General features: G+C 41.8%; 5 non-coding genes across 5 annotated transcripts; 4 read left to right on the forward strand and 1 right to left on the reverse strand.

Annotated features, from left to right (window-relative positions):
* The first annotated feature begins 1,065 nt into the window (after positions 1–1,065).
* Positions 1,066–1,137, forward strand: TRNAG-UCC. Its single transcript has one exon. It is a non-coding gene; the product is annotated as a tRNA-Gly (tRNA).
* A 1,478-nt stretch (positions 1,138–2,615) lies between these two features.
* TRNAH-GUG lies at positions 2,616–2,687 on the forward strand. Its single transcript has one exon. It is a non-coding gene; the product is annotated as a tRNA-His (tRNA).
* Positions 2,688–4,301: 1,614 nt separating this feature from the next.
* On the forward strand, positions 4,302–4,374 carry TRNAK-CUU. Its single transcript has one exon. It is a non-coding gene; the product is annotated as a tRNA-Lys (tRNA).
* A 3,742-nt stretch (positions 4,375–8,116) lies between these two features.
* TRNAS-AGA lies at positions 8,117–8,198 on the forward strand. Its single transcript has one exon. It is a non-coding gene; the product is annotated as a tRNA-Ser (tRNA).
* A 4,419-nt stretch (positions 8,199–12,617) lies between these two features.
* On the reverse strand, positions 12,618–12,691 carry TRNAI-AAU. The gene has a single exon. It is a non-coding gene; the product is annotated as a tRNA-Ile (tRNA).
* Positions 12,692–13,223: the final 532 nt, after the last annotated feature.

The following is a 13,223-nucleotide window of genomic DNA, read 5'->3' on the forward strand; positions in this document are numbered from 1 at the left end:
ATTTATTTCAGAGTAGTGGCTGTGGTAATAAAGAGGAAGGGCATATGGAAGAAAAGTTGCTGAGGCAGAATCAACAGGATTTGATAACTGACCAGATTTGCCACGAGGGGTTGAATTGTTTGATGGATAGAAAGTCTGCCTTTCAGTGAAGAAAGGTTTCAACTCAGCCTCTGGCATCCACTTGATTGTGTGACCCAGGGTAAGTCACCTACCCTCTTACTACTCCCAGGAATCTCTATGACTATAACTTTGTGGAGGAAGTTCCTTATATCAATGAAATCAGAGGCCCAATTTGTTTGAGAGAGGGAGACAAAGAAAGAGAGAGAGAGAGAGACAGAGAGACAGAGAGAGAGAGAGACAGAGACAGAGACAGAGACAGAGACAGAGACACACACACACACAGAGACAGAGACAGAGAGAGAGAAGAGAGAGAGTAAGAGAGAGAGAAGAGAGACAGGCAGAGAGAAGAAGAAGAAGAAGAAGAAGAAGAAGAAGAAGAAGAAGAAGAAGAAGAAATCGAATGATTGAAATTAAAGTTTTGAATATTGGAGGATTTGTGATTAAATGAATGAATGAATGAATGAACGAAGGAATGGGATTATTTCAGACATAAAGTCAAGAAGAGTATTCCCCATAATTGGGAACAGAGAGATTAATTGGACTAATTATTTAGATAAGGTCCTACTGGGAAAGCCAGGCTTCAAACTACTTAAATATATTCCCTACTCCAACTCAACTGAAGTTATGTGCATGCATCCACACATCCCTCTTCCGGGTTGCTTGACACTTGAGGTCATCTCCTATCGACAAGCCCAGAGTTAAAAGAAGACGACAAGCTCTCCGAGCTTAACGCTTTCTTGGATGTACGTCCCAATACCTCGTTGATACAAGGGCAGAGAAATCAGCTGCCAGTGAAATGGCCCAAGATTCCACTTTCCTTTTTTGGCTCTTCCTGAAATCTGCAAACTGAATAGTGATTTGAAACTAAGAACACCGAAAACTGGGTCCCCCTGGGGCTTTTAGGTTACTGAATAGAATTTAGAGAAATAAGTTATTTTCTCAAGAGCGTTGGTGGTGTAGTGGTTAACATAGCTGCCTTCCAAGCAGTTGTCCCGGGTTCGATTCCCGGCCAACGCAAAGGTTTTTTCGGACAGGGGAAAAAGTGTTTTTTTTGTTTTGAATAGATGATGTCGGGGGGGGGGGGGGGGAATAAATTCCTTTGCATAAGCTGTTGTTCCAGCAGATCGCTATGGGTAATTATGGCCACAGACCTCGCCTTCTAAAAGGCAGCAATAAACAGAAAAGAATGGCCTAAAGGGGAGAAGAAAGAGAGGGATGTGTGGGGAAAAGAACCTGAGGAAGGACGCCTGCAAAAAGAAACAGGTGAGATATATTGTTAAACTAATCGGAGGCTGGTTGATACAGTTTTCAAATAGGATCGATGGAGAGTCCAAGAAAAGAAAAATGCTCCATCAGTTAACTGATCCAAGACTGTTCTGAACGCTGGGCCAGGATTCTGGGGGAAGTGTACTTTAAGCATTTATTGCAACCATCAAGCTGCTCCCTCCACGAGTGCATATTGCAGCCCTTTTGGAACTTAGTCGGCTGTGTTCCAGAGTATCTGTGTAATCGCCTTATAGCTAATTTGGTGACGAACGTCTCAAATTTATCCAGGCTCTTTACCGTCGCTGGTATTTTCCCAGCTTGGGAAGGATCTGCCAATGAGTAGCTCGCCTGGCTATAGATTTATAGAATCTAGAATCATTTACACTCCGCTATGTGAGGCAATGGGATAGGCGTTTAGAACTCAGGTTTTCCTTTCAGGAGATTTGTAGCTATATAGTCAGGGAAGATGTACAAATCAAAAGGAATGAGGACATTGACAAAGTGGGTCATCCTTTCAAAGGGAAACCATCCACTCAGGGGAAACAGCATGCAGGAAGAGAAAAGATTTCTGCATATTCCTTTGGGGAAAGTTGGATTTTCTATTTCATGTTTCTAATTCTAATTCGTGTTGAGCAATGGCAACAGAGGAGCCTTATTTCTTCTGAACCTGTCCCAGATCAAAAGAAATAGAGAATGAAATGCTGCTTTGTCGTGGATGGGGGGGGGGGGGGGGAGGGGGAGAAGGGGAAATTTGACACACGAACTGTGAATTCAGTGAAAGAATTCTAAATCCATCCTGAGATTAAAATCCCCAAACTCTGACTCTGCCAAAGATGAGGGTCTAGGTGTGGAGTTTTAGCAGGGAGCGAGGGTCTGGCCCAGAGAAAAGCAGAAAGGAATCCCTTGTGGGCTGAGGAGAAGGGCAGTTTAGGTGTGAGTTAGCATGGTCAGGGAAACTAATGATCTGGGTTCCTCCCTCTAGATTGTGGTCTGGAAGCCAAAGTCAGCACTGCGTATGGGATTCTCGGAGACGGTTGAGGACCAGATAAAGAAACGTCATTTTCTACGAGATAGCATTAATTGATGATTTTTAAAACAAAAATTGTGATAGAGAAAGAAACGAAAACAACTGAAAAAAAGAAGAAAAAGACCATTTTTTTTTGAGGTCGGCTTTAAATCGTGGTGAAAGATGATATTTGCACCCTTTTCGTCCAATTCCGCCGTGGCGAGCCGTGATCGTATAGTGGTTAGTACTCTGCGTTGTGGCCGCAGCAACCTCGGTTCGAATCCGAGTCACGGCAGGTGGATTTAATTATTCTACTTTTCGTCTTCAGCATTCAGAAGAAAAAAGGGTCGAAAATCAGAACCGTGAGCTTCTTTTCCCAGTGGGGATCCAATTAAGTTTTTATCGACCCTGTAGATTCTTTCTGGTACACCTATCTTACGGCAAAGAGTAAACTGTCTCACTCAGCCCCAAGATTTTAGAATGTGGCTGGGAATACTAAGTGCAAACTCACATTTATCCTGTCTTAAGGTTTGTTACCAGACCAATACTGTGGAAAGAAGTTAAAAAAAAAAAAAAAAGATACGGGGGCGGCTGGGTGGATTGAAAGCCAGGCCTAGAGATGGGAGGTCCGAGGTTCGAAGCCGCTGCTGTGTGACCTTGGGTAAGTCACTTAGCCCCCATTGCCTACCCTTTAACCGCTCTTCTGCATTGGAACATGACTTAAATGATAACTGGTCTTTGTAGGTTCACTTAGCGTTTCGACTTACCTGTCCCCCCCCCCCTTTTTTTTTGCTTGTTTCTGAACCGAAGCCCTGAGCACAACACCTGGCACATGCTAAGTGCTTTAAATACTTGTTGCCCGGCTGTCTGTCAGTTCTGGGAACTGCTTCAATTAAAGTACCTTTAAAAAAAAAGGAGAAAGTTTTAGGTTATTTTAATGATAAATAGCACCACAATTCCCTTAAGGGAGAAGCCCCATCTGGAAGAAACTCCATTTTCACTTGTGGTTGGGTCCAACAATTTCTACTCCACTCCTCTCTGGGGTCCTCCAACTCTTTCTGCCCACAGAAACAGGGCCTCCTTAGCTCCTAGTTATTCTTTAATAACTATTCGCTGAGCCTACACCCCAGTAAGCAGAATTATTTGGGACATTCGAGCCTCAGGGCTCTGTGTTGCTTTTTGCTATACCTTTAACCTTGTCCCATTTAGCCTTGCTGCTAAGAGTGCTTGACGTCAGACTACGACCCAGGAGAAAAACAAGTATGTTTGAATGGCGATACCATTAGAGAGGGTGAAGCATGCCAAGACCTCAAGTCCTTCCGGACCCTGGCAGGTCTTCCCCAAGCTCTTAGCTCCTCTTTTCTGAATCTGGGTAGTGATCTGGAAGAGAAATTCTAGCGGGCTCAGGAGTAAGAGGTGCAGAGAGTGACCCACACAAGCTCCCACTTCATTCACCGCTAAGAAGTTCCAGTCACGTCAGCCCTTCTCCAATTCTCCTTCCTCCCAAGAAGGAACACCCCCTCCCCCAGCCTTCCCGCCGGGTCAGAGCGGCATTGTTCGAGTGCCTCAGTTTAGGGCCGGGCAATACGCAGAAAGAGGAAGTGAGGAAGTTGGCGATGGCTGCGGGCCCTTGCCCCCAGATTCAGGCCCCTTCCTCCCTGGAAGCAGCCCTCCCCTCTCCCATTTAAAGAATTTGGCTAAATAAAGTGTGAAGGAGTAAGAAATTCCATCGCAATCATTCCTCATCGTGAAACACGATAACCAGAGCCTGCACGGACCCGTCATTGTTCATTTGAGATCCTATTTCAGTTGAATAATTTAAAAACTTTTCAGCAAACCATTGCACGCCCTAATGCTACTTTTCTCCTTTTCTTCTTGGATGGTAAAGCAGGACTTCTCGTATCCCGTCGCCCGGCTAGCTCAGTCGGTAGAGCATGAGACTCTTAATCTCAGGGTCGTGGGTTCGAGCCCCACGTTGGGCGCAGGACGGTCACTTTTACTTTCAAAAGTTTTTCTTTTGCGACTGCACCAATTGAATGCCATTTAAGCGTCTAGTAGCCAAATGCATTGTGCTAGCTAGGCACTGAGGATACCGCGAGGGGTCAGCCCCAGTATGTAGGTGTCCAATGGATGATTCAAATCGCAAGCGATTTATGTCCTCTTTGTCACCGTCCCCCCCCCCCCCCCCGGGCGCCCTTAAAACCTCCAAGTGCTGGAGATTGTGAGCTTTCTCCGGTAGTTGCTTGGCTAAGAAGGCTCTCCATGTACAAAGACAAACCAGACCCTGCCAATAAGTATTTTGTTTTTGAGGAAAGATACAGCATGGACCCCCCAGAGGAAGACTGCTGAGAACGTGCATTGGAATTGCGCCTTGAAGAAAGATCTTTGCTGGCGGGGACTTTTTTCTTTCGTTGTTATTGGCTGACATCAGCTCGGAAAATGAAAGCAGGCTTGAAGGACGAGAAGTAGAGCTCAGGTTTACCGCCCCTGGGCTAAGCGGCAATCACCCTCAGAGAAAGGAAGTGGGTGGCAGCGGGCTAAGGATGTTCTGAAGTCCGGGTGGGGACGCGTCCGGATTGTGAAACTTTGCAATAAACCCACCGCAGACCATGGCCACTGGGCGGCGCTGTCATCCTTTCTCTTTCTAGAGAACTCGACTCCTCTCCTTGCCAGTGGTATGAGGTGAAAATGAGAAGTCAGGGAAATCGAGGTGCAGCCTAGGGGCTAAACAAGACTGTTATCAAGTGTTGCTCCTGTTCTGGATCTCTGAGGGTCTAACGAGAAGCCTCACCTAGACACCATAATTTATATTTGTTCGGACCCCGCCCCCTTTTTACTTTTTCTAGGGCTTTATTTCCACGAAATTCCTGCACAGGGGCCTGGGTTAAAGGAGGGGGTTGAAGGAAGCGGTGGAAGGAAGAAGGCCCTAAACTGAATTTGAAAAAATTATAGGTAGCAATCATTTCCCACAATTGAAGGTTGTACTCTTGCGCCCTTATTCTGACTCAGTGATTCTCCACTTCTCTGGGCTCTGAAATACATTTAATACTGTTTTAAGAATATTAAGAAATCCCAGTTTCCATGGGGAGCTTTTTAAAACTGGTTAGAATGTATGTAGAGATAAACTTAGGATACACTTTCCCATTAATACACACTACATCTTTGAGAAGAACTGGAACAACCTCAGTACAAGAGTAATGAGGTACCTCTGTACATACCAAGGCCCATTCATTCCTCTTGTAATGATAGAAATTGATACCCCAGCTGTTGAACTGTAGGTATTGATCTCGATTAGGCAGTTGGCTATTAGCTGATGTGAGAGGAGATTCAGTTGTAACAGTTGGGCCTAATTAGAGGTTTGATGAATGTAGACTTACTGGAGATAGTTTAAAAACCTATTTAATAAATTATTGAAAAGTTCAAGGAAAGGATGGAAAAGGATAAATATAGGATTAAGGATATATTCCCTAATGTAAGAGAACTAAACTTTTTCCCCTACCCCTCTGCCTCGCAAGAGGCTTTCTTCTTGCTTGAGATTCTCGAGCCTGACTTAAAACTCCTTAACTCTAATTCCCCAATATCTAATTCTCACTAAGCTATACTAATTAATCATCTTCTTATATATTGTAATATATATTAATATATTATATAAATATATATTTTTAAAATTCATTGTCCCCTTTTACTTCCTCCAGCTAGAGATCAATTCAGTCGCTCTCAATCTTCAGCAGCTAGCTCTCTTCAGGGTCTGAGTTGGGCCTACTTCCCTCTGCAATGACACAGAGAAAAAGCAGTCCATCTCTCCCTTACAGTTGATCTTCTCCACAACACTTTTCCTGAATCTCCAAGTTCTCCTCCAACATCAACTGCCACCAGCTATTCCAGGGTTTTCCAGAGGGCAGATCCAACCAACTACTCCCAGTGTAGGCAAACTCTAAGAGTGTCAGTTATTTTCCCTGGAAATTCTCTTAACTTAACTTAACTTAACTTAAATTCTCTTTCTTTATTTCAAGTTACCAAGATCCTAATTAGTCCAAGTACTTAATTAACTCTTAATTAACTATAATACTTTTTTACTGGTAGGCCCTGAAGCACTTTCTCTCTTAATGCAGTCCTCTCTATAGTGTTAACTTGAGTGCCAGGACCAGCTCTCTCTTAAGTAAATGATTGATTCTCCTCTCAGCTGCCTGAGATCAAGCTCCTTACTTCAAGTAACTTTCTCCTGCCTGGAGTCTCTTCTAAGCTCTTAAACTGGTGGATGGGATATCTCCAGGATGAGTAGCTCCATTGCTAGAGTCCATTTCTGATTCTTAAACTGACTGGACTGTGAATCTTTTGAGGGGCATTGGGGGCATTCATTCATCGGAAAACCCAGTTAGTTGTTATTTAATTAGTTAAGGAATAACAGTATAGCATCACTTTATTAAAACTTTAAACCCTTAGTTTCTGTATTTACATAGTGTGACTATATCAACTGAGTTGATGGGGAAAGGGAACAAATCAGTCACTCCTAACATATGTATATGTATAGGTATATGTATATGTATATATATATGTATATGAATAAGCCACAATACACACAGGCCGGAAGTGGGGGTGGGTGGGAAGGAAGCACAAGGGGTGAGTGAGAGTCCATCAGAATTATGCTTCTGACAGCAGCTAGGTGGTGCAGTGGGTAAAGTGATGGGCTGGGAATCAGGAAGACTCAAATCTAGTCTCAGACACTTACTAGCTATGTGACCCTGGGCAAGCCCCTGAACATTGTTTGCCTCCGTTTTCTTATCTGTAAAATGAGCTGGAGAAGAAAATGGCAAGCCATTCCAATATTTTTTTTGCCAAGGAGATCAAGCTATAAATATATTTATTTACTAATATAATTTTTAGGTTAAAACAGTTTNCTCCCCTCCCCCCTCTCCCTCCCTCCCTCTCTTTCCCTCCCCCCTCTCTGTGTTCCCCCCCAAGGTTCCACTTCTTTCCTCCAAAGACCAATGCTACATATGAGAATATATATTAGATAAGACATAGAATGAATGAGCTTTCTACTTGGGTGCACAATATCTCAACTCAACCAATAGTCCTAGATCTTATCCAAGTGGGAAATCCCCAAAGTCTAGTGCAGGAAGCTGAGAATTGGGACATGATTAATCTTTGCAGTCTCCTCTACATATCGACCTTTCTCCAGTCTTTCTTTTCCTTCAGAGATTGGAAGAGAGTCTGGAACCACTAACTTTTCCCCTTGGAGTCTGATTTTCTTTTTTTTTTTTTAATGTTGACTCAGAGAACAAAAGCAATGCATAGTATGTGTACCACAGATTATGGCATATTTTCAATGAATGGCACAAAAGACATTATGGAAGAAGTATAAATCAGAAAAGGAGGTCTATTACATTTCAAGAATTAAGGACAACAAATGGACAGCGCGAGTGTCTTGCAGGTATCCATCCATGAAATAAGACCAGAAGAAAGTAAGAAGGCTTAAAGGGAGGCCTCCAGAAGGTTGGGTGCAAGCTTTCTTGAGGATTTTCGAGGCCACGGACAAAAATGATGCATGATGAGAAAAATGTGTACATAGATTTAAGTATTACAGATTAATTTACATGTTAATTGTATGTGATAGTAGCAAAGGCATGTAATTTCTCAACATACCAAACAACTCCCTAAAACTATTGCAAAGAGCGAGGAAGATCAGAGAAGATCCTTTGAAAAAGGAGATCTGATAAGTGGGTAGTCGTGGCCGAGTGGTTAAGGCGATGGACTAGAAATCCATTGGGGTTTCCCCGCGCAGGTTCGAATCCTGCCGACTACGGGGTTCTCTTCCCTCTTTTTACAAATGAGGACAATTTCCTCAATCTGCCTTCAACACTAAGCTCCACGTGATCTGAGACGACCCACAAAATTCAATAGACTTTCTTAGGACTTATTTTTAAGTCCTAATTTAAGAACTTCTCAGCAGACTCCCCAATCCGGTCCACCACGATCACTCCCCAGAGTCGGAGACAGAAAGAGAGATTAGGAAGGCTTTAATGGTTATGATCTTTTCTTTCATTTCATCATCTGTGGCACCCATAAAACTAAAGGTTGTGACTCTTCACTGATTCTCTAACGTTGCTCTTCTCATGTGGTTTGAGACTCTTGGAAATCCCTGAGGACTTTAAAGGGTCTGAGAAGTAAAATCATTGATACTAAGACTTAAATTTCGAATAGAGCAAATAAAAATAAATATCACCTAACCACACAAACAAAAGCTCTTGGCTGTGTGTTTTGGGGAGGCAGGGTGCAGGTGTTCCTTAGTAATTTTTAAGAGTAAAGGGGATCTGAAGCCAAAAAATTTGAGAACTGACGACTTGGAGAAGAATAGGACAAAGCCATGAACTAAGATGAGAAATCCCAAAGACATGATAAATTGTTCTTTGGATCATTTTCCTCATTTAAATTATCTACACATTTAATTGTGTTAGGATAAAAAATATAAATGAAAGCAAAAGCCTGTATTTGATAAAGAAATATAGTTATAGAAATTAAGAATTTTGTTTGCATTTATTTCCTTAGTAAAAGCACATTAAAGAAAAACAAAAACATTTCAATCTTGTTTGGGCTTCATGAAAGTGGGCAGTCCTGTTTTTCAAAGTGGAGGAGTCAAGATTGGGATGTGAAAAGGAGATCACTTGCTGCTGGTAGGTCTGGCTGCCTCAAGTTTCTCTGCACTCCAAACCATATTCCAATTCAGCCCCCCAAGTGACTAAACTGAAGATCCAACCATGTTAATCCCCAAGTCAACAAACTCCAATTATTCCCTATCATCTTCAAGATCAAATGCATCTACTTTCAAATGCCTTTCCCAACTCCTCTTAATTCTAGCACCTTCTCTCTTTTAATTATTCCCTATTTATCCTGTGAATAACTCGTTTATACATGTTTGTTTGCTTGTTGTTTCCTGAATTAGATTGTGAGTTCCTTGAGGGCAGGGCCTGCCTTTTGCTTCTTTGTATCTCCAGCACTTAGTACTGTGTCTGGCACATGGTAGGCACTTACTAAATGTTTATCAACTGACTTGACTAGACAGTACAGGGGCAAGGTGGAATAGGAAATGACTATTTAACAATTTTACAAACTACTTCATGCTTAATCTCAATCTCCTGGAGGAGCATACTGGAAGCTTTGAGTCAGGAAGAGCTAAATTCAAATTCTACCTCTTGTGCTTCCTAGCTGTATGACTCTTAGTGAGTCACTTTGCCTATTTGTTTCCGTTTCTTCGTAAAGTGGGAATGATAGCACCTACCTTCTAGGACTGTTATTTAGATCAAATGAGATCATGATTATAGAGATTTGGTACATAGTAGGTACCTTATAAAGACTAGCAATTATTATTAGAGTATAACATTAATCATAGTATTGCTTATTCATGTTTTTCTGTCAATCTACACTTGTGGTCTGTATTTGTGTGTGTGTCTATATTGAACACTGATTATCTTTTACTCATCCCTTTTTCAGAGGTCCTGATATGAATCAAAATCAAAACTTCAATTGATTCTCCCCTGATATCCAGGATTGAAGATAAAAAGCTGGAGATGATGCTTCTAAAACAAAAACAAAACTTTTATTCCTTTAGAGGTCAGGTTCCCCCAATATTGAGCCTGGTTCATGCTGGTCTAGGTCTAGAGTTAGACCCATAGCTGGGTAGGAGAAGGCAAGTATTCAGGACCCACTGGGCTCAGCAGTGATAGTCTGTTATTGTTACAGAAAAAATCTAAACTCTTATGGTAGGACAGGCTCTAACAAAGATGGGAAGAAAGGGAAAATAGCTAAATTGAATCCATATCCAGTTTAGAGAGGAAATCCTCGTTGGAATAGAAGCCCTTGTAAGGAATAGACTGGATCTGTGATTTCTTTGACACAGAGTATTCTGCAACTAGGAAAATGTCTCTACCAATATAGGCCAGTGCCTTCTCTGCAATTTATAGTTTATTTAAAGTTGTTTAGAATGCTGAGAAATTAAATGACTTAACTAGGGTTCCATAGCCATTAGGTAGGTGTCAGAAGCAGGATTAGAGCCAATGTTGCCTCTGTCTCACTCTCTCATATATGTGTGTACAAATAGCCACCAGAGGGAATCCCTGAGCAAAGAGAGGGCAGGAGCAGCCTGCATGAAACACAGCTCAGGCTTTTGCGCATTGCTTCACCTCTGGCCCCCCCTAATCTATCAAGTTAAGCAGCTCAGAGGGAAGCCTGCAACCCCAATACATGTTCAGGCAAATGCAGGAGACTTCCAGCTCCCTGCTTATATAGGCTCTTCCAGTTATTTCTAAGGTTCAAATTATTTCAGTCTGGTGTCCCACTCTTCATGATTCCATATATGGTTAACTTGGAAAGGATACTATAGTGGCTTGCCATTGCTAGCTCATTTGACAGATGAGAAAACTGAGGCAGAGTAAAATGACTTGCCCAGAGTCATACAGCTAGGAAGTGCCTGAGAGGTGAACTCAAAAAGAGGAGCCTTTCTGACTGCAGGCCTGACATTCTCTATATATACATACACACTTATACATAAAAGGACATTTTGGATGAACACGGAGTGCAAGCTATATAGAATTTGTGTCTTGCCTTACCCTAGCTGACAGTCACACCAAACCCTCATCTCACATCTCTCAGGCTATAATCAACTGGACTCCCTCCCCTTATTTCACTCTTAATTCCAGATTAAAGCACTCAAGGAGTATACTATTATTATTATTATTATGTTATATATGATTATATATAATATTATAATATTATTCCTCATACATTACTAAAATGACATCATGCTTTTCAACAATCAATTAGCTCTGAATTCCTTTGCTGGTTTATTACATATAAATGAACTGAAGAAACCTTTTTCTCTCCTGAAACAAAACTTTTGCTCATTTCTTTATAAAACCCCTTAATCTCCTAGGTTTAAATAAACATCAAAAATCTATACAATTTATTAACTGTAATAAGACATAATTATTTATATTGTTTCACCTGTGAGAGAGATAACAACCAGTTACTCCACCTTTACTACTAATGCCAACTTCTCAATTCTAGAAACACGATTCTATCATCAAACTCTCTCAGGATGCTAATTAAAGTCTTTTCTCAAGAATTCTCATTGTTTCTTCAAAAGGTAAGCGTTAAATCATTCCTCTCAGGAACATTTTGAGACATTGTACCTCACTATCTCAATGTTTAAACTTCTAGTGGCCTCACAGAGAGTCCTCAAAGATTAAATTGTAATCTCTCCAAATTCCATTCTCATGTAAACATACAGTAATGGCATCCGATCTCTGCTACATCATATATTATGTATATATTTTTGTTTTTATATAGACCCTTTGCATATATCAAATCACTCAGTAAATAATGAATGATTGTCAAGAAGGTGAAGAAAGAGAAATGAGTCGAGGATGTTCTGGTGCCAGCCTGAACAGGCTTTTGAGCCAATTGTTGAAACTTCAGAGTATTTTCACCTCCAAAACAAGCAAACAAATGGACTGCAACTAAGGATTCGATGGATTGTTTTGTTGATTATCTAGAACTAAGAAAGTGTCGGAGAAAATGTTAGCAATGCAGATTACACTCAAGTGTGCCATGCCTACATTCCACTCCTCCCTGACTCCTTCGAGAAACATTTATATGCATAGCCACAGAAATGACCAAAGTGAGCAGGCTTGGGTTTAAAGTCCATTCTTACTTAATTCATTCTGTTTCTGAACTCACATTTATAATCACCTCCCTTGCCTGTAGAGTTTACCAAAAACTTTGCCAAAATTAGCCCTGTTCTTTTGTTGTGGTGGTTCTTTTTACATTGTAAGAAAGGCAATTCAGGAATTATTATTTCCATTTTCTAGAAGAGCAACCAGGAGCGAAACTGAAAGTGAAATGCACCTAGAAGAATAGAAAGTCTGAAAGAAGTCCAGATAAGCAGGACAGTTTAGAAAGGTACAGGCTAACTACACCAGAGAGCTACAGTTTCATGTACTACTCTCTTTTTCTGTTCTACTCTGTATTCGGAAATGGCTATTTTATTTCGTGTTTATTAAGATCAGAATAAAAGTACATTTAAAGCAATTCACTAAGGGTCAACCGAAAGGTTCTCCTCCGTTCTTCGAAATAAGGGTCTTGAGGCCGGGAGAAGCCAATATCATTTCTGGAATCTAGGAGTCCTTCTATTGGAAGGTCTCTCTGAGACCTCCAAAAAGAGTCACAGTGGCCCGTACGGGGATCGAACCCGCGACCTTGGCGTTATTAGCACCACGCTCTAACCAACTGAGCTAACCGGCCAAGCGATCCCAGGTTTGAAAGTTGAACTTAAAGAGGATAAAGACATTTCTGCCCCAAGATATAACTTATTTTGTATATGTATATATGCTCTTTATAGACTTAGACACACTTGGGAAAACACTTGGGGACTCGTCCCCTCCAGGACCCGGCTGGGCACAGCACTGTTCCAAGAAGCGCCTGTGAAAACGAAACCTCTGTCGCTTCGATACCAGCTGCTTTCCAGACCCGGCCTCTGCCCAGCCTTAGGAGAACAGACAACTTGACTTTCAAGCCCAATAACCCCCATTCTACAACCAGCAGATATGCTTCTAGCAGTGCAGTCTCTCATGCACCCTGGCATAAAACACCTCGCCAAGCTCCAGAACGCCCCCACTCACGTTCTCACCCAAAAGGGGAGGCGAGGGGGGCTTAAAATAAAAAAGGGGGAGCGCTGAGAGATGTACACATAAACAGAAGAAAGGAGGGGGGAGGGGAAAAGGGAGAGAGAGAGAGAGAGAGAGAGAGAGAGAGAGAGAGAGAGAGAGAGAGAGAG

The sequence above is a fragment of the Gracilinanus agilis genome, chromosome 4 (genome assembly GCF_016433145.1).
Source record: "Gracilinanus agilis isolate LMUSP501 chromosome 4, AgileGrace, whole genome shotgun sequence".
Taxonomy (NCBI): Eukaryota; Metazoa; Chordata; class Mammalia; order Didelphimorphia; family Didelphidae; genus Gracilinanus; species Gracilinanus agilis.